The following is a 21,244-nucleotide window of genomic DNA, read 5'->3' as shown; positions in this document are numbered from 1 at the left end:
GATTGTTAGGGCGATTACCATGTTGCTTAGGAGGGGTCGGGTATGGTTTTCCTTGATTTTGAGGTCCATTCTTTTTATTCTTCATTGGGCCCATACTCCTATAATAGGCCACCCTATCTCGAAAGTCCTCATCCCAAATCCGACACATGTTCACCAAGAGTGGAAACTGACAAACACCTTGATAGTTCACAGCTTACTTCACCTCAAGCCGCAACCCTTCAGAAACTTCACATATTTCCAACTTTCACCATGAAACTAGTGATCAAATAAAATCAAGCATTATGAGCATAATGAAATCGCCAACCATTAATGAGTAGAAAAGATTCATATATATATATATATATATATATATATATATATATCAAAAGAGATACATAAGGGTACGAAGATTACATCCAATCCTTTAGAGAAACTAGTTGATCAATATTTAGAGCTCAAGATCAACATAAGAAATGATGAAGGATGTGATACACAATCACTTCTCTACAGCTCCAACCCCACTTTTCTCTCTTCTCTCTCTTTGTTTGTGTTTCTTCCTATGCTTTCTCCTTTTACATGGCTTTTATACAAAATGATCCAAGAGGTGCCAGACCAACTTGCCCAGGTGAGTTAGTTCCTTCATGTTGAAGAAATCTCACTAGCCCAAGTGAGTCTATTGCTAGCCCAAGCAAGTGACACTTTGAATTTCTTCAAATTGACCCTTTGTGCTCTTCATCTTGGCTTGGTTTTTGGTTCCAACAAATAACCATCAAAACATAAGAAATGCATGGATGAATCTTCCATATTTAAACAAAAACATTTATAAATGTACAATATATAAAACAACTAGAATTAAGGGAAGTTTTAAGAAAACTATTAAAATCAAAAGATAAGTGCAAACATTCTAATCCCAAAAATGACTAAAATATGACACTTATCAAACATCATCTTAGGGGGAGCTTTTATTGTTTATATTTCTTATGTTTTTTTATGTATTCATTTTACTCTTGTACTCAAAACACATTTCCTTGACGTGAATATCCATTTTTGAATAAAATGAGATGTTTTCAAAAGTTTAAGCAGACTTTATCTCAAGGTCTTATGATGTTATGTCTTATTCTTGCTATAGTTTCTACTACATCTTATAAGACTATGAATGCTCTTAATTGATATATCTTTTAAGTTTTCCTTCAACTTTCAAACTTGTATTTGTTTGTCATCTTAAAAAGGAGGAGATTGTTAAGTCAAAAGGCATTTATGTCTTAAGACGAATCAGGACCCCTAATTATTTTGATTACATGAAAATAAATACAAAAGGTTAAAATTTGTGTCTTATGTGATATCAAACCATGCTTCATGATCCTGCATTTGAAATATCAAACGTAAGTAGACTTAAGTTATGATCTGGTACAACATTAAGTGATGACATTTAAGACTTGATTTATTTCTGTGGCTGAGATTTGTTTTACAGATACATTCTCCCAGGATCTATCAAATCCTATGAAGAATAAATGAAGTCTAAAGGAAAATATCACAAGAAAAGAGGTTGAATTGTGATTTTAGAAATTTATAAAGCTTTTTTCTTAAAAGAACAAAGTTGTCGTTTGAATAAAATTTTGTAAGATAGATAATGAATTTTCACAAAAAACACATTTAGACGATGAAATTAGATTTTGTAAAAACAAAAGAGTTTTCCAATAACGAAATCAAATTCAAACCCTAGGTTAGTTTAAAACAAAAGAGAGATGAATGAATACCAAACACAAGAAATTATATTAGTTCATCTCTACCACTGAAACTATGTCCAGTTCTTGAAAAACCACCAAATTCTACTAATTTCTCAAAATTTACATGCATTTTGTCAGAGCCACTTTTGGCTCTAACAAATCAAGCCCTATCCCATACTTGATACAATCCAATATTGTTTGTCTTACAAAGTCACTAATGGCTCTATACAAATAAAAAAATAAGTATGCAATAAAGTTTTGGACCTATCTTGAGGATAATGGGAAGATTTAACTTTCTAACAATTAGGATTATATTTTAAACTTTTAATATGTGAAGTTTGTTGATTAAAAATTAGTATATTTTATTTGGATAAATAATCAATTAATTAAAATTTAAAAAAAAATAAGAGAAAGATAGTATGCAATAAAGTTTTAGAGCTAAATTGACGATAATGAGATTATTTAACTTTTTAGCAATTACAATCATTTTTAGTACTTTTAACTAGTCTATAACCCGTGTGTACGCATAGGTCGTTTGCAAATTTTTTTGCATGTATGTTTATTTTTTTTGCAAAGCAGAAATAAAATGAAAACTAATGTGCAAATTAAAATAGATTAAACATTGATAATATATTTACATAGTAGACAAATTTTTGAGAAAAGCAAGAAAGATAAACACTATTATCAAGAAGTACCAATTTAATGTTCCAAATTTATTCAGTGTCACTGTCATCCCAGTCTTTCCTGCTGCGGATGATAATAATTTCCCATATTTTATCCCTACGTCTGTAATAGAAGGAGACCTCATCGCCGTGGGAGAAATCACTGTCGGTAAAGAATTGATATCATGGTTGTACAACATATCTGTGGCCAATTCCAATGTCAAGGACCACAACATTCCACTGTAGTGGAGGTCCAAATTTTCTAAGGATCGTCATGTGTTGGCTGCAAGCATTAAGATGTGTAATGGCACAATTTGGAAGTCTCTGCAATGAAAAAAAATAGTCTTATATATAAACAGGAATTTGTATAAGGACAACCCGTGCACATGCACGGGTTGTTTGGTAAGCGAGTTTACAAGCATTTTTTAACTGCAATATACCGTTAAACTTAATATTTATAATAAAGTGATTGTTCAAACTACAACATTCACAAAACATTTGTTGAAAATTCCAAACTACAAAAGGCACTTTAATCAGTATCTCTATCATCCCAATCCTTCTGTCTTCTAATGACAATTTCCTCAAATCAGTTCAAATTAAGTCGATTCTCATATTGGACAGCAACACAATGCTAGTAAGGCACGCATACATAAATTAATAAAAGAAAATTGGTGTGTTTTAAAGGCATAAAGGAAGACACTAAATTCATTCTACTAGTGGAGACAGATTTCAATTATTAGTACCATTCCCTTTGAACAGCCCACGAAAACCTTAAGTTCTCCATATATATTTTAGACCTTGAATTGTTCCATTGTATTTAATGTTGTGTGGATTCTGAACCTGTAAATGATAGAGGCACATCACATCATGCATATGATATTGATACATCACAGTTTGCTTCTGATACAGATGTAGTATACCTCTGCCAGAAAAGAAACATTCAGTGAAAAGAGGAGAAAGAGCTATATATGTAAGACATGGATATAAAAATTGAAACTACTTTGCCAAAGGAGTGACCATGCTTAAAGAAAACTGTTTTGAAAAAATTAAAATAAAAAAGGATGGCAGAATCCCATCATAACAAATTTATCATCATAAAACTACAGTACATCAATGTGTATTTAAAGGAAAGCTTACTTGGAAGCTTGCTCGTAACTGAAGAACTTCACAGCAGAGTTTGGGACAATTCGAGCACAATTAGTACCATCCCCTTTGAACAGCCCACAAAAACCTTAAGTTCTCCATATATATTTTAGACCTTGAATTGTTCCATTGTATTTAATGTTGTGTGGATTCTGAACCTGTAAATGGCAAAGGCACATCACATCACACGTACTCTGAATATGTGAAACGCATAATTTGAAGAAAGAACAGTTATATTCATCAACCATGCACAATGCACTCAGCAATATCGGGTTGGAAAAAAGAAGAATTCAACAAATGGAACATCAAAATTCAACTTACCTCATTTAACTCGTCTTTGCTATTTTTGCCTTGAGCTACCCGAGACGATACTCTGCACAGTACACATAATAATAATAATAATAATAATAATAATAATAATAATAATAATAATAATAATAATAATAATAATAATAATAATAATAATAATAATATAATAATAATAATAATAATAATAATAATAATAATAATAATCACAACATAAAAAAGGACCTACATCTAGAGCCTACATAATAATAATAATAATAGTAGTAATAATAATATTGATAATAATAGTAGAACCTGAAAGTTGTGAGCTCCCTTGGTCATGACGTGTGAAAACTGACTGAGATGAATGAACATCGTTGAAAATCCATAAACACAGTTGTTAGCCATTAGAACACCGTTGAACGTACACTTTTTCAACTCCTCTTGATCTATTGCCCCATTAGAATTCTCATCTATAAGAAAAGCCATAAACACAACTGTTAGCCATGATACTAAACAAAAATGTCAATAAGTCAATTTGAGTGGGCATGCAATGGTGACAAAAACATTGTGATAGAAATTTTTGCTACACAGCTAAAGCTAGTGAATGTGCTAAATAAGCAATATTTATCAGTTTTAGTGTATACTAAAATCTAATTGAATTTCAATAAATATTTAAGTGTTTAAACATAGGATTAGCTGCAGTCTTTCATCACATGGGTACAATAAAAATGACTCCAAGAAGACACTTACTGCTTACTTCCACTTTGAAATGACATTTTTAAGGTATCTACTTTCAGGTTCATATATTTTATTTACAGCATTCAAAGGCTTTTTGCTGGAAAGTATCAAATCAAAATACCAATTTAACAAAACCATAATTTTGATGATCCTACATCTCCAAATTGAAAATAGCATTATTCTAATGCTATAAAAATAATTACACACAAGAATAAATTCTTAATTGACATGTGGAGTACATAGGAAATTCATTTTTTAATAGTTTTAGACAATAACATTGCTTATCAATTAAGAAAAACACTAAAACTACTCTGAATATGTGAAATGCATAATTTGAAGAAAGAACAGTTATAATAATAATAATAACAACAACAACAACTGAAATTCTGATACTGGGGACAGATGTCGTACAGGATGTCACGACATCACGCTTCAGAACATGCAGATTATATTTGACAGTGTGAACAGTTTAAACAAGTAAATAACACTAGAGAATTGTTAACCCAGTTCGGTGCAACCTCACCTACATTTGGGGGCTACCAAGCCAGGGAGGAAATCCACTAAAATAGTGTTAGTTCGAAGATCTAACAGCCACTGTTTACAACCTTCTCACCTAACCACTACCCGTGCAATCTCTACCTAAGAGCCACTCTTAGATATGAGAAACCCCTCTCACTCCCTCTCAATCACTCTCCCGTGTTTACAATTAAATCAAATACACACCAGAGATTGCTCTCTGAACAATAGAGATCAACTCCACACACTATAGAGATCAACTCTACACACTCAGGTCCAACACTTTATGTTAGAGTAACATCAAGGTGGCTCACAAATCACTCAAGTCCCAAAACTCACAAAATAACTCTTCAATCCCGGACTTGGTAGAAAACTCGTGCAGCCTTCATGTTTATATAGCAGTGTGCGTTTCTGGGCTGCAACTACTTGTGCTGGATGAGATCTATCATTTTCTTGAAAATCTGCACTTAAAGATCTAAAAGATCAAGTTTGATCTTTTAGTTTTTATCTTTAATCTTTAATCCCTGAACGAACTATTCAAGTTTGTAATTCGAACCTTAATTATCTTTTAATTCGTTCCAAGAGATAGATCGTCTAATCTGTTGCTAACTGCACAATAATCTGTTAAAGAGATAATAGATTTATGTGTCCAGTATTTTCGGGCCGGATGTCAGGACATCGTGTCCGACATCGTGGATCCTGCACAATCTGTTAAAGATATAACAGATTTATGTGTCCAGTATTTTCGGGCAGGATGTCCTGGACATTGTATCCGACATCGTGGATCCTGCAGCTTCAATTCTTCATTTGACATTTTATCTTGCCTTGTGCATTGTGCAGCCCGATCTGATTCCTTGACATAACGTTGGACATCATGTGCAGCAACTCCAGCTTTCCTTCATTGTCTAAGTGCTTATGTTTTAACAAAATCTTAGCCAATCTTTTAAACACTCAGTAGAGCTAAGCACTAACAATCTCCCCCTTTGGCAAATTTTGTCTAAAACATACTTAGACACTTCCTGAGCAGGTACGAGCAGTTATGCAAGTGGGATCAGCAACTTTCATTATCAGAGTAATCAAGCACAGCGGAATTGGTAGTGGCGACAGCAAAATTCTGCCAGTTGCAAGTCGTTTCCAGGATGTCAAGACATCTCATGTGACATCAGCTTTCTGCTCCCCCTGTCTCCATGCTCCTACTGCTGTGAAGCAGTTCACTGCGGCATCTTCTATCAGCTACTAGTCTTTTCCAGGATGTTGAGACATCTCTTGTGACATCAGCTTTCTGCTCCCCCTGGCTCCATGCTCTTACTGCAGCATCTTCTATCAGCTACTCGTAGTTACAGTAGCTTACATCAGTCATCATCAGCAGCAGTAGTCTCCCCCTCAAAATCATATACATACAACTCCCCCTCAACATCATGAATCATGCATACACCGTATCCTACTACTCAAAAACATACATCATGACTACTATTGCATACATAGAGTCCTACTACTCAGAATCATAAATCATGCATAATACTCTTAATACTATTACTCCCCCTTTTTAGACAGAATTTGACAAAAGTAGAATGCATGAAATTAATGTGCAAATATTACAGACCAATAACTAGTAAAAGTAAAAGCAAAAATAAAGGTCTGATGGTCATGGGGTGGCTTTAGAATCATCATCATCTGATTCTGTATCCTCTGCTGCATCTTCTTCTTCCTCAGCTGCTTCTTCTTCTTCCTCAGCTTCTTCTTCATCTTCCTCAGCTGCTTCTCCATCTTCAATGCCACTATCTGAGAGCCTTTTGATCAGGCGTTCCAACTCCATTTTCTTCTCTGTGGTGGCTTTGATGGTTGCTTCCAGCACCTTGCATGTGTCCTTGAGTTCAGCAATCAAAGCATCCTTGGACACAGCACCTGAAGCAGCAGCTTTCCCTGATGTCGAGACAATGTCTGGGACATGTGTCCCCTCAAACAGTTTGTAATGCAGGGATAGAGGAGATTCTCTCTTCATCACAGAGTCAATGTTGTTTAAGATATTGGGATGTTGACTCAACATAATGCCACACAATACAGTTGGGAAGGCAATGGGTAATTTGACAGCAAAAGATTCTGAATGCTTAACAGTTTGTTCAAAAATATAGTTTCCAAAATTAAATTTGGACTTGGTTCCAACAGCATACAGAAATTTACCCAAACCTGTGGCAACAGTGGAAGTGTGATTGGTGGGTACCCAGTTTGCCGCGCCAATCCTATGCAGGATTGCATACTTCACACTCAGCTTCCTTGCAGAAAGCTTCCCTTTCTTTGGCCAATGCTGGACTTGTTTGGCAGTGATTTCCTTGGCAATCTGATGCTCAGAAACATCAATATCCACCACTCCTGCAGTAGGTCTGCCCAGGTATTTGTTGATCACAGCAGGGGAGAATCTAACACATTTTCCTCTGACAAACACTTTCTGATAATCATCACTCTTTCTGTTTGTTATGTCAGAGGGAATGTTGACAATGAATTCCCTGACTAGACTTTCATAGCAATCTCCCAACTTGGTGACAGTTTTCAGCAGTCCAGCAGCCTTGATGAGGTCCATGATCTCCTTGCAATCCAAGGCATTTCTTCCCAGTTCTCTTTCTAAAGCAAGCCTTCGTTGATATACAAATTTCCACTTTTCAACATTGCCAATGGAGTGGAAAGAGATGTTGTCCAATGGTGCATCAGGAACATTTCCAGGCACCTTTCTCCCAGATTTCTTGGCCCTCTTTGATGTCGAGACATCTAGTTCGACATCATCATCAGAATCAGATGAGGAAATTTCTTTCCTCTTCTTGGAGGGGATTGCAACTTTGCTCCTTCTGGATTTGGTGGGAGTGATTGGAGTGCTCTTCTTCTGGGCCATAGTTTTGATTCGTCCAGACCTCTTAACGGGGGTTTTCCCTTTTCTGCTTTGTAACCTTTCTGCAATGCCAGGTGCCAACCTGTTGGCAATGGATTCCTCATCAGATTCTACTTCTTCAAGGTCAATGAGGTCACCTGGAGCAGGTTCTGGTGCCCTTGGTGCAGTGGTCTTCTCTGTGGCTTGATCTTCTTCTTCTGTTGATTCTTCTTCACTGGGTGAAGGGAGGGCTTCAGCATTTGGAGTAGAAGATGTTGGAACATCTTTATCAGCATCGGGCACAGAAACATTTGGGGTGGAAGATGTTGGAACATCTTTATCAGCATCAGGAACAGAGGCATCTTTCAAAATGCTACTCACAATACTGCGAATCTTCTTATCCATCTCCATGTCTACTTCCCTAGGACTTGTTGCAAGGCTAGGGTTTTCAGAAGTCTTCACTCCCTGTTGTCGTTTGGGAATCAGTTTCTCAGGAACAGGGGCTGAACCAGGAATCATTTGTATGGGTTGGATAGTGAATTCAGGTCGTTCCTGGTGTGATGGTGCTTTGTTGGATGATGGAGATGATGTTACAGCGGGTGAACCAGGAGCTGAAGTATCTTTTGGTGAGGTAGCCATGGAGAAGCAGAGCTTTTGAAATGGTTTCGTGAAATTCTGAGAGCTGTTGGGAAATGCTGAAGACGGGATTACCACGACAATATAAGTTTGAATGAGGAATGTAAAGAGACTTGTGAGGCAACGGTCGAATCTGTTTTGGCCCAGTAGTGAATGTGCTATTAACGTTTGAGCACATTCACATAGAAGTAATTGCTATAAGTCTTCTAGCAGACAAATGCCCAGCTTGCCCCTCAGTTTTTCAAACTGATTTGCATCCAATGCCTTTGTGAAAATATCTGCTATTTGTTCCTCAGTGTCAACATGCTCCAGTGTGATAACTTTATCATCAACAAGCTCTCTAATATAGTGATGTCTAATGTCAATGTGCTTGGTTCTGCTGTGTTGAACAGGATTTTTAGAAATATTAATAGCACTCAAGTTATCACAGTACAATGTCATGACATCTTGTTCGACATTGTACTCCTTCAGCATCTGCTTCATCCAAACTAGTTGTGAACAGCTGCTTCCTGCTGCAATATACTCTGCTTCACCAGTAGATAGGGACACACAGTTCTGCTTCTTGCTGAACCATGAAATAAGATTGTTGCCCAGATAGAAGCATCCACCAGAAGTGCTTTTTCTGTCATCTGCACTTCCAGCCCAATCAGCATCACAATACCCAACCAGCATTGAATCTGAACAATGACAGTACATAATCCCATAGTCACTGGTGCCATTTACATATTTCAGAATTCTCTTTACTTGATTCAAGTGACTTATCTTGGGATTGGCTTGATATCTTGCACAAACACCTACTGCATAGGTGATGCCAGGTCTGCTAGCTGTTAAATATAGTAAGCTCCCAATCATGCTTCTGTACAGACTTTGATCAACACTGGTGCCAGCTTCATCCTTTGACAGCTTCAAGTGAGTAGGTGCAGGTGTTCTTTTATGGCTGGCATTTTCCATCCCAAACTTCTTGACAATGTTCTTTGCATACTTGCTTTGTGAGAGGAATATGGTGTCTTCCATCTGCTTCACTTGGAGTCCCAGAAAATAAGTCAGCTCTCCAACAAGACTCATCTCAAATTCAGATTGCATCTGTTGGACAAAATGTCGAAGCATCTCATTCGACATCCCTCCAAACACAATGTCATCAACATATATCTGTGCTATCATCAAGTTTTCAGCATCTTGTTTGACAAAAAGAGTCTTGTCAATTCCTCCCTTCCTATATCCTTGCTGAGTAAGGAACTCTGTTAGCCTTTCATACCAAGCTCTTGGAGCTTGCTTCAATCCATAGAGAGCCTTCTTGAGCCTGTATACATGATCTGGATGAGTTGGATCTACAAATCCCTTTGGCTGCTCCACATAGACTTCTTCATTCAGGTATCCATTCAGAAACGCGCTCTTCACATCCATCTGGTACAACTTGAATTTGAGGATGCAAGCTACACCAAGTAACAATCTGATGGACTCAAGTCTAGCAACAGGGGCGAAAGTTTCATCAAAGTCTACACCTTCAATCTGAGTGTAGCCTTGAGCAACAAGTCTGGCCTTGTTTCTGGTTATAACACCTTCTTCATTGGTTTTGTTCTTGAAGATCCACTTGGTGCCAATTACATTAGTTCCCTCGGGTCTAGGAACTAGCTCCCAAACTTCATTCCTTTTGAATTGCCCCAATTCTTCTTGCATAGCATTGATCCAGAACTCATCAGTCAGTGCCTCTTTCACATTCTTGGGCTCAATTTTGGAGACAAAGCATGAATTGGAGACAATCTCAATCTCCCTTGATCTTATAGTGACCCCTCTGTTTGGATCTCCTATAATCAGCTCCTTGGGGTGCATCTTCTGGATTCTAATGGAGGGTTTCTTGTCCGGTTGGTTGATGTTTGGTTCATCTGTAGCAGAATCAGAGTTTTCTGCATTTTCTGCACTTTTAGCTGTATCTGCTACATTGTCTCCCGATGTTCTGACATCTTCTTCGACATCCTTCATTCTTGCTGGAGTTAGATCATCAACAACCACATTGATGGATTCCATCACAGTTCTGGTTCTGGAATTGAATACTCTATATGCTCTGCTGTTTGTAGAGTATCCCAGGAATATTCCTGCATCACTCTTGGGATCCATCTTTCTCCTTTGCTCTCTGTCTGCCAAAATGTAACATGGACTTCCAAAGATGTGGAAGTGCTTGACAGTTGGCTTCCTCCCTTTCCAGATTTCATACAGTGTGGTAGGAGTCCCTCTTCTAAGTGTGACTCTGTTGTGGATGTAGCATGCTGTGTTCATGGCTTCAGCCCAGAGATTATAGGGAAGTTCTTTGGCATGAAGCATGACCCTAGCAGCCTCTTGCAAAGTCCTGTTTTTCCTTTCAACTATGCCATTTTGTTGTGGTGTAATGGCTGCAGAGAACTCATGAGTGATGCCTTCAGATGTGCAGAATTCAGTAAACTTGCTGTTTTCAAACTCTCTGCCATGGTCACTCCTGATTCTCTTGATGACACAGTCTTTTTCTCTTTGAAGTCTTAGACTCAACTCCTTGAATACTTCAAAGGTGTCTGATTTCTCTCTGATAAAATTGACCCAGGTAAATCTGGAGAAATCATCCACAACAACATAGACATACCTCTTTCCTCCAAGGCTTTCAACTTGCATAGGCCCCATCAAGTCCATGTGAAGTAGTTCCAGCACCCTGGAAGTGGTCTGATGTTGAAGCTTCTGGTGGGACATCTTGACTTGCTTTCCAATCTGACATTCACCACAGATTCTGCCTTCTTCTATTTTCAGATTGGGAATGCCTCTAACAGCACCTTTGTCAATGATTTTCTTCATGCCTCTTAAGTGCAGATGTCCAAATCTTTGATGCCATATTCTGACTTCATCTTCTTTGGAGGATAGACATGTGGAGGAGTAACTGGTTTCTTGAGGTGTCCATAGGTAACAGTTGTCCTTTGATCTGCTGCCCTTCATTAGAACTTCACTCTTCTCATTTGTCACCAAGCATTCTGACTTTGTGAAGTTTACATTGAATCCTTCATCACACAACTGACTGATGCTGATCAGGTTTGCAGTCAGTCCCTTCACCAGCAGTACTTTGTTCAGACTAGGAAGTCCATCATGGACTAGCTTTCCCATTCCAATGATCTTTCCTTTAGAGCCATCTCCAAATGTCACATAGCTAGTGGAGCAGGGCTCAATGTTCACCAGGAATTCTTTAACTCCTGTCATGTGTCTGGAACAGCCGCTATCTAGGTACCAGTCTTCCTTAGCTGATGCTCTAAGTGAAGTATGAACAACAAGACTGACAATCTTGTGTTTTGGAACCCACATCATCTTCTGTCTGCTGCTGCTACTTTGAGTTCCATGATGTGGATGGCCATGTAGATGATAGCAAAAGGGCTTTATGTGACCATACTTGCCACAGTAGTGACACCTCCACTTCTTTCTTTTACTCTTTTTCTGCTGCTTTCCATGATGTCGAGACCGATGTTGTGACATCGTGGCTCCAGTGCTGTTTTTGGCAGGAACAAATTCTGTCATGGTTGTTCTGCCAGCAGATTTAAATCCAAGTCCTCTCTGGTTTCCAGCATTCTTCCCAAGCTGTAGCACCTCATCAAGCATGTCTGAGCCTTTATTCAGCATCTTTATTGATTTTGTCATGTTTTCCAGTTTAGAGTTCAGAAAACCAACTTCTCCTTTAAGCTCAGAGATCTCCTCTTCATGTGCCTCCTTCTCAGCCTCCAGATTTGCAATGACCTTCTTCAGTTGTGCTTCTTGCTGAAGAATCTTCTCACTTTTGATGCATAGTTTTCTATAGGATATAGCAAGCTCATCAAAAGTGATTTCACTATCTGTATCACTTGAATCTTCAGCAGATTCAAATCTCCCAGTGAGTGCATTCACATCTCTGTCAGAATCACTTTCTTGTTCACTCTCTGTATCATCAGACCGACATACAGAAAGTCCTTTCCTCTGCTTCTTGAGATGAGTGGGACATTCAGCTATGATGTGTCCATAGCCTTCACACCCATGGCATTGAATTCCTTTGCTGTGACTGGGCTTTTCATCTGACCTTTTCTGGTATTTACTACCTTTCCTGATGTCGAAAGGGATGTTCCGGACATGTGGTTTCTGCCTCCTGTCCATTCTGTTCAGCACTTTGTTGAACTGCTTTCCAAGGAACACAACTGCGTTAGTCAGACCTTCATCAGTATCCAGGTCATACCCATCTTCTTCTCCTTCATCATTGGACACGAACGCCAGGTTTTTGCTCTTCTTTTCAGCCCTATCCGAGAGTCCTAGCTCAAAGGTTTGAAGGGAACCAATGAGTTCATCTACTCTCATGTTGCAAATGTCTTGGGCCTCCTCTATTGCAGTGACTTTCATGTCAAATCTCTTAAGCAAAGATCTGAGGATCTTTCTCACCAGCTTTTCGTCTGTCATCCTTTCTCCCAAGGCAGTGCAAGCATTGGCAATTTCAAGAATGTTCATGTGGAAGTCATGAATACACTCTTCCTCCTTCATCTTCAGATTTTCAAATTTTGTAGCCAATAGTTGCAATCTGGACATCTTCACTTTGGAGGTTCCTTCATGAGTGGTTTTCAGGATCTCCCATGCATCCTTGGCCACTGTGCATGTGTTGATCAGTCTGAAGATATTCTTGTCAACTCCATTGAATAGAGCATTCAAAGCTTTGGAGTTTCCAAGTGCCAATTCGTCTTCTTCTTTTGTCCAGTCTTCTTCTGGCTTCAATTCATTAGTGGGCTTTCCTTCTGTGTCCAGCATCTTGGGATGTTCCCAGCCTTTGATGACAGCTTTCCAGGTTCTGCTATCCAGCGATTTGAGGAAGGCCACCATCCTTGCTTTCCAGTATTCATAGTTGGTTCCATCCAGAATTGGTGGTCTGTTCACTGGTCCTCCTTCTTTCTCCATGTTCATCAGAATTTATCTCCCTAGATCTCACTCAGTGATTTCGAGTGCCTGCTCTGATACCAATTGAAATTCTGATACTGGGGACAGATGTCGTACAGGATGTCACGACATCACGCTTCAGAACATGCAGATTATATTTGACAGTGTGAACAGTTTAAACAAGTAAATAACACTAGAGAATTGTTAACCCAGTTCGGTGCAACCTCACCTACATCTGGGGGCTACCAAGCCAGGGAGGAAATCCACTAAAATAGTGTTAGTTCGAAGATCTAACATTCACTGTTTACAACCTTCTCACCTAACCACTACCCGTGCAATCTCTACCTAAGAGCCACTCTTAGATATGAGAAACCCCTCTCACTCCCTCTCAATCACTCTCCCGTGTTTACAATTAAATCAAATACACACCAGAGATTGCTCTCTGAACAATAGAGATCAACTCCACACACTATAGAGATCAACTCTACACACTCAGGTCCAACACTTGATGTTAGAGTAACATCAAGGTGGCTCACAAATCACTCAAGTCCCAAAACTCACAAAATAACTCTTCAATCCCGGACTTGGTAGAAAACTCGTGCAGCCTTCATGTTTATATAGCAGTGTGCGTTTCTGGGCTGCAACTACTTGTGCTGGATGAGATCTATCATTTTCTTGAAAATCTGCACTTAAAGATCTAAAAGATCAAGTTTGATCTTTTAGTTTTTATCTTTAATCTTTAATCCCTGAACGAACTATTCAAGTTTGTAATTCGAACCTTAATTATCTTTTAATTCGTTCCAAGAGATAGATCGTCTAATCTGTTGCTAACTGCACAATAATCTGTTAAAGAGATAACAGATTTATGTGTCCAGTATTTTCGGGCCGGATGTCAGGACATCGTGTCCGACATCGTGGATCCTGCACAATCTGTTAAAGATATAACAGATTTATGTGTCCAGTATTTTCGGGCAGGATGTCCTGGACATTGTATCCGACATCGTGGATCCTGCAGCTTCAATTCTTCATTTGACATTTTATCTTGCCTTGTGCATTGTGCAGCCCGATCTGATTCCTTGACATAACGTTGGACATCATGTGCAGCAACTCCAGCTTTCCTTCATTGTCTAAGTGCTTATGTTTTAACAAAATCTTAGCCAATCTTTTAAACACTCAGTAGAGCTAAGCACTAACAACAACAACAACAACAACAATAAAATGAAATAGAATTCTAAAGCAATACTTAGGACAACCTTGAAGAAAGAATGTCAAAGAAAACCAAAAATGAAATGTCACGGGCGACACACATGCTACAATGGACGGAACAAAGGATTGCGATCTGGCGAGAGTCAGCTAACTTCAAAAACCCGTCCTCAGTTCGTAATAATAATAATAATAATAATAATAATAATAATAATAATAATGAGTATGATGAAGCAAACATGCATGACAACAAAAAAGAATTAAGAGATAGGAAATATCAGTGTTAACTCTTGTCATCACAACATTAAAAAAGGTCTTCCACTAGACCCTACATAATCTATAATAATAATAATAATAATAATAGTAACAAAGAAAACATGCATGACAGCAAAAAAAATAATTAAGAGTTAGGAAATATAAGCGTTAACTCTTGTCATCACAACATAAAAAAGGGCCTTCAGTTAGAGCCTTCATAATAATAATAATAACAACAACAACAACAACAACAACAAAATTAAATAGAATTCTAAAGCAATACTTAGGACAACCTTAAAGAAAGAATGCCAAAGAAAACCAAAAATGAAATGTCCTGGGCGACACACGTGCTACAATGGACGGGACAAAGGATTGCGATCCCGCGAGGGTTAGCTAACTCCAAAAACCCGACGTCAGTTCGGATTATTATTAATAATAATAATAATAATAATAATAATAATAATAATAATAATAATAATAATAATAATAATAATAATAATAATAATAATAATAATAATAATAATAATAATGACGAAGCAAACATGCATGACAACAAAAAAATTAAGAGATAGGGAATATCAGTGTTAACTCTTGTCATCACAAGATAAAAAAGGGCCTTCAGCTAAACCCTACATAATCTATAATAATCATAATAATAACAATAACAACAACAACAAAATATAATAGATTGCACAAGCAACAAGCCTTTCTCAGTTTTTATTATATATATAAATATATAAATTTATCAGGATTAAAAAATTCTGACAGTTTAGCTTATTAATTACATCAAAATTAAAACCCAAAAAGAAAGTCCATCTATGCTTCCTAAGTGAATTCTTCTTCCAACTGCACCATTTGCAAGGTAATCTTTCCAAACATCACTGCTGATATGTTTGGGATCTTCATATAAATTAAGGAACACATGAATGTGATCTTCAATATATTTTGTCTGCATCTCATCAGAACAACATCTAGGTAGGGTCTTAGATGTTGTAGCAATCACTATTCCAAAGATGTGCAATTCTAGATGTCTATATGCATCTGATACAATACTTGAAGTTTTAGAGCTGTGACCTTGGTGAGTTTCAAAATCATCTAATCTTTTTGCATTCTTGTGGATGTTCAAATTTGTTATAGATTGACACAGGCCTGAATGGAAGGATCTAAAAGATGTTAACTTCTCATTGTTAGTAATTGATATCTCTGGAACCTTGTTGGCTAGGCAAACCATCCCGAAAAGATCACGTTCTGAAACTAAGTGCAAAACCTCAAGAGTTTCATAAAAAGACCTCTCCTCAGCCTCAAAGAAGTCAGGAAGAAGCTTCGTGGACTGAACTTTAGGACCATAGTATGCTGCATGAATAGCAGAATAAAAATCTCTCTCAAATACATCAAAATAGCCAGTTCCAACTACCATCTTCTTTTTTGCCAAAATATTATTTATAGTTAATTTGTACCATTTTAACCATTCAACAACTTCCATCTCCTTGAGCCCAGTAGCTTGTGATTTGTAAATTTGCAATTTTGAACCCTGTCCAGAATTCCTTTGCATAAGTTTTTTCTGAGACAACAAGTACATGTCATAATGGGCTCTCTTTTGAGAATCTGAAAGAATCTGCTATGCATCATAGATTATTTTGATAAGTCAATATTCCCTATAATGTAACCAAGGGAAAACCTCATTATAGTTACCCACACACACTCAATGCAATGTATGCTCTGCAAGATTTCCAGTAGTTAAAGTCATGAAGTATGTGGTCATCTTGCCAATACCATGAACATATTATAGACAATTAATCAGCAAGGACCAAAACAAAATATGTATTAGACCATGTACAACATATCCAAAATTCAAGAGAAAAAAAGAAAAGAAAAGCACATATAGTCAGTTTGCCCCAGTGCTAACTTGACCCATGCAAGCAGTACCAAAAACCAATGTAATAAAATGAACACCAAAATGGCAGAGAGACCAAACTATCAGAATGATGTTATTTATTCAAACTTTGGGCATTAGAAACTATCAAGGATCAATCAGACATCCATTAAGAAACTTCCCATTTGGTTTTTCATTTGATTAAACTATTGAATGCAAAACATCCTTGATCCTTCAAGGGCAATAGACAGTTGTTCCCCTAATTAACACACGGGAGCTTCTTCGAAGTCATTGCATCAATTTGACAATTTTTCTGTGTTCAAGAGCTAACTAAACACGCAATGGAGAAATAAAATAGACTATCAAAAGGTTACTATGAGCACGTCATTTCTCAATTTTGCAGCCATTTAATAATCAACTCCTATATACATTGGTCGTATTCAGAATATTCAAACCCAATTATTCAGTCCACTAAACACAACGACTTGAGTAATAATAATAATAATAATAATAATAATAATAATAATAATAATAATAATAATAAAATAAACCAACAAAGAATGCAACACAACACGAGAAGTTGAAAGCTACTTTTAGAATGAGGGAAATCCCTTATTCTTTGACCTATCATTTTTTTAAAAATTCTAGCTCTTCATATATATGTTCTTGCAAATGGGATGGTTGTTCTAACTATGAAAAGCAATTCTAAAATTTACTCTCACTGGATGCAGAAAAGCATGCACCTAATATATCTCTGGTAGCTAATTGAGTAAAAAGTAACATACCTATCAGCATGACCACATTGGCTAGGGCGAGATGAGATACTAGGCCAAAAGGCGACCACCTCTGAATTGTTCTTCAATGTGAGGATCAAGAACTCGGTTCTGCTTTCGCTTTTCTAATTTTCTCAAAACATGATTACTTTTTTTCACCTCCTCAGTTGCAGCTTCACCATCATGTCAAAATAGAAATACTGAATGATGTGAGAAACAATCTAAGGTTATTATAAAAACTGCAAGAAAAACATAACTTTAATAAAGAAAATCACAACTGATAAAAAAAATAGATAACCTTACACTAATTACGGTTCTGCTTTCGCTTTTCTAATTTTCCCAAAACATGGTTACTCTTTTTCACCTCCTCAGTTGTAGCTTTACCATCCTGTCAAAACAGAAATACTGAATTATGTAAGAAACAATCTAAGGTTATCATAAAAACTGCAAGAAAAACAGAACTTTAATAAAGAAAATCATAGCTGATAAAAAAAATAGATAAGCTTATGCTAATTAAAAAAAAACCATTTCATATATAGCCTTAGCAACCCAATTGCCGAACTCATTTTAGAGTTTTTTTGCTGCATAAAGACTTCACAACCCTTGAATAATCCAAAACTTACAAAATGTGTTTAATTAGACACATTGTCGGTGTAAAACATTTTTACATCGACATCCAATAGGAATTAATCACATCATGATGTCACCACATCATATTAATAAAAAAATGACATGTTAAAATGATCAAATCTCATTGGATGTTTGTGTGAAAAAGTAGTGTATATAAAATAAATTCTTATAAAATATAGAGAATTAGTGGAATGACAAAAGCTATTCTAATATCACAACACAACATTCATCTTGGAAAGTATCTAAAACAGAAACTGTACATAACAAACAAACATGCATTAGCATTTAGCACATAGTTTAGGTGAGCATTTAGCACACAGTTAAGGATGATCCATGCATGATGCCTAACCTGACATATCAAGAAGGGCTCTCTTCACTTTTCTGTAGCAGGCATTGCAATCAATATTGATCCTTATCACCATGCAAAAGTATTGCGAACCAAAGAAAACAAAAATGATTCAAATGTTATTTATAGAACTAACTTAATTAAGAAAACCAAAAGATGGTGATTAGAGCTTGCCTTCAATGTCATGAAAACAATCAGAGAGAGAGAGAAAGATGAATCACAGGATGAATTTTTTTTTTATTGCATGTAAAATTAAAATTATTCTAAATATAAAAGTATCACCAACTCTCTCACATACTGTCAAAATAGCCACCAAAATCCTGCAACACAGAAAAAAAAATTGGTATCAACAAAATCACCATTAATTTGCTTCCTGGATATGCACACTCTGCGTTTACACTCCATATGGAAGAGGCCATTTGACATCTTGGAGGCAAGATCAATCTTACTCTTGATTTAGTTCAACCACGTGAACCATACAGTACTCAGGAAGCAACAAATTTTTTGACAGAATTATTATAGGAAGCTTCTGCAAATTTTTAGAGCCAAATCACGAACTTAAAAAGAAAATAGTAAAACTGAATACATTTTCAAATTTTGACTTTGTGAAAATAGAAAACATTTTCTCTTCTGTCTTCTAATCACAATTTCCCAAATTTTTTCATGACGTCTATAATAAAAGGAGACTTTATTTCCATGATCGTATGGCAGTCTAATGTATTCCAAGTCAGTAGAACCTTGGATGTGTCAGACATTTTCCCTTAAATAGCTCTTCCACAAGCTCACAACACAACCAAGAATAAGACAGATTTACAAATTTTTGGTGCAAACAAAAAAAGGGTTCTCTTTTTCAACCAAAAGGGTCTCTCAAACTTTTAAGAAAGGCCCCATTGAATGACTATATCAGATAAACATACATAACATAATGAAGATAAAAATTAGAATTAGGATAAAATAATGCAATTATAAGGGACCATATAATAATAATAAACAATATAAATAATAACCTACAACTAAACAAAAAGATAAGATAAAAACATAAAGATAAGATTGCAAAATAAATCCGTAGAAATGAATATTACCTAGAAGTCAACAAAAAGTTCATTGAATGGCTTGAACAACCTAACTACGGGCCCAGAAACTGATGACTCTCCTCTTGGAAGGAGTTTGGCATTCAGAGTGTGACCAAAGTCATAATCAGAATGCAACTTCTCTACTAAGGCAGAAAAGTTGTCAAACTACTCTCTAGAAAAACTCCAACCTGAAAACATAAGAAGATATTATAAATAGACCAGTGTGACTTGAAATAAAGCGAAAACAAAACAATCGGTCACTTACAATAGCAACTTTATTTTCACCAACAAAAGCAGTAGGTTCATCAGCAAATTTAATTTCAGTTGAAGCAGGACCACTTTGTTTTTTTAAATAGTCAATGATGCCATCTGCTTCACGGGGACCTTTGTATTCCTGAACATTCTTTCCCTAATTTCTCAGAATGTTAATTGTGGGCAATCCCTTAACATCATATTGTGATGCAAGGTCTTTGGTCTTCTCCTCATTGGCATCTACTTTAGCCAAAATAATAGGAGGATCATGACTACTCAAGATAGAATGTTCACTCCGGTACCGTAGTAGGTAAACTTAAAAATAAAAATATAGAACTTGAAAACAAACTCAAATGCCTCACTCAATTAACACATGTAAAGTTGGAATCAAACTTGAAGGGTGGGTAATCAAGCTAAGCAGATGTATATCTAGCCAGATTCCTCTTAAAAATCAACAGTGAAAGAGATATACGTTTAGGCACTCCTACAAATATGTCCTATGCCCTGCCCCAAAAAAATGAATTAAGGAAAAATGAACAATTAAAAATAAATGCATAAACATACACAAAATGAAGGAAAGGTGGTTGCACCTCAAAAAGATTTTCACTAATGATGACATTGACAATGATAGGAATTGAAGGAGTTAATCGGAAGAAATCTTCTAAACCAACAGATATGTCCTCATCGACCTTTTAGAAAAATTGAAGCCCATCAATACTAAAAAAGATCAGAGTCCTAAACACACCACAAACAAACCTATAATATAGTATGTATATAAGATGCAAGAATATAGATCATTAGGAGGACATACATTTTATATTTATTTGATATGCACATATCAAAGGAAACTAACAACATATCAAGTTCAGAAAGTAGGAAAGAAAAAATTATGAGTATAATTTGTTTTCACCCATAAATATAAAGGGAAATAATTAAAATACACAGAAAATCAGAAAATATATTATGTAAATAAAAATGTAGGAAGCAATCAGCAAGATAAAAATAGAAACGTTATTGGACATGTACATGTAAATCATCAATCAATTGTTATTTTATTTGAAGTGTAATTTCTATGAACTGGTAGTGAAAAAAAATATATCGTCAATCAATTAAGAATCATGATATAAATTATAAGGTAATGATTAAAAAATTAATAAATTTACTACACATGTCAATTTATGACAGGATGATAGTACAACCACGCAACCAAGAAGGAAATAAATTAATCACCATCCCAAAAACATGAGCAGTTTATTAATTTTTGTACTTATTTATAAAAATAAAATAAAGTCACCAGAACATTCTGAGGTTCACTTATTACACAGCAGATAGGATCTGAGTCTCACCATGTTGCATAACACAACACCTTAAAAAGTAGAAGCCTAAACCTTTTA

The 21,244-nt window shown here is 36.3% G+C and overlaps 1 long non-coding RNA gene across 1 annotated transcript; it reads right to left on the bottom strand.

The window, feature by feature from the left end:
• Positions 1-15,790: 15,790 nt before the first annotated feature.
• Positions 15,791-17,783, bottom strand: LOC121173039 (uncharacterized). Its single transcript, XR_005887159.1, has 3 exons — positions 17,562-17,783; positions 16,361-16,464; positions 15,791-16,256 (listed from the first exon to the last, which is right to left on the bottom strand). It is a non-coding gene; the product is annotated as an uncharacterized lncRNA (long non-coding RNA).
• Positions 17,784-21,244: the final 3,461 nt, after the last annotated feature.

The sequence above is a fragment of the Glycine max genome, chromosome 11 (assembly GCF_000004515.6).
Source record: "Glycine max cultivar Williams 82 chromosome 11, Glycine_max_v4.0, whole genome shotgun sequence".
In the NCBI taxonomy this organism is placed as follows: domain Eukaryota; kingdom Viridiplantae; phylum Streptophyta; class Magnoliopsida; order Fabales; family Fabaceae; genus Glycine; species Glycine max.
The sequence above is the reverse complement of the archived record's forward strand: the minus strand, read 5'-3'. Positions and strand labels throughout refer to the sequence as shown.